Source organism: Sphaeramia orbicularis, chromosome 19 (assembly GCF_902148855.1).
Source record: "Sphaeramia orbicularis chromosome 19, fSphaOr1.1, whole genome shotgun sequence".
Classification (NCBI taxonomy): domain Eukaryota; kingdom Metazoa; phylum Chordata; class Actinopteri; order Kurtiformes; family Apogonidae; genus Sphaeramia; species Sphaeramia orbicularis.
This window is the reverse complement of record NC_043975.1, coordinates 12,768,342-12,769,575: the sequence shown is the minus strand read 5'-3', so window position 1 is coordinate 12,769,575 and position 1,234 is coordinate 12,768,342.

The window sequence follows — 1,234 nt, the reverse complement described above, 5'->3', positions numbered from 1 at the left end:
TGTGTGTATTTTATACTGTTGTGTATTTGTGCATGCTGTACCGCATTTGTCCAGCAGTCACCGCCAAAGCGTTCTAGGCATAGCAGGGTGATTGTAAGGCTATTATATTCCAAAATTACTAATATCTCCCAAAATATTAGTCCTATCAACTTAACGTTTTCGCTAGTCTGTTCCTTGACCAAAAATACATAAGTCTGACAAACTGCAGCGGTCAGCTCTTTCTGGATTTTGTGTGAATCCTGAGACACACATACAGACAGAGGCCACTTGGCTTTATATATATATGTCGAGGCCCAAAACGGAATCTGGCCCGATTCAGAATCGGGCCGGCCCAGAATGGAATTCTCTTCTAGACCGGCCTAGAATGGAATCCTGCTGCTATAATGTTATTTTTATACCATGTTTAATGCAAATGATCCATAATTTGTCATAATTTTACATTTTCAGTCTTACATACCTTGAGTAACTATTGTCAATTTTAGTCGGTTTCACTGTACCATATATGGTGGGGAGTACCACTAGGTTCTATTTGTAAATAAAGTGTATTATAGTTTACAATTAAAATGTTGTTTGTTTCATTTTTTTCACATATTTGCAAATTCCATGTATTGATTTTTGTAATAATTTAGATCATTTGCATTAAACATGGTATAAAAAATTAACATTATAGCAGCAGGATTCCATTCTAGACCGGCCTAGAATAGAATTCCATTCTGGGCCGGCCCGATTCTGAATCGGGCCAGATTCCGTTTTGGGCCTCGACATATATATAGACCAAAAGTTTTGCATTATTTGAGCCAGATTACCTCAGAGGTATTGAATGTATAAATACATTGTGCCTGCAGCCATGGATGGCCTTTATTATGCTAAGAAACAAAAGGGATTTATGTCAGTTTTGTGGTGGGCAAGTAAATTGGCACAGTTTGGTAGGTGTTCTGTACCTCGATTTCTTTTCCTTTTTTTTTTTTTTTTTTAGTTTTTTTTTTCTTGAGTGTTGTGAGAAATGAGAAATACTGTAGTCCTCTAGATGTCACAGTTTATTTGTGGAGAAAATAGTTCCTCTTCTGTACACAGAGGATTTTGGTCAGTGCTGTGTACTTGTAATGATTAGAGTTTTAAATAAAAATACAAATCTGTGTTGAAGTGAGATTTTTGTTCAGTTTATTTCTTTGATATTTCCTCATACTGTCTCATATACAGCACCATGAAAACTCTAGTCCACCTGTAGATTTAT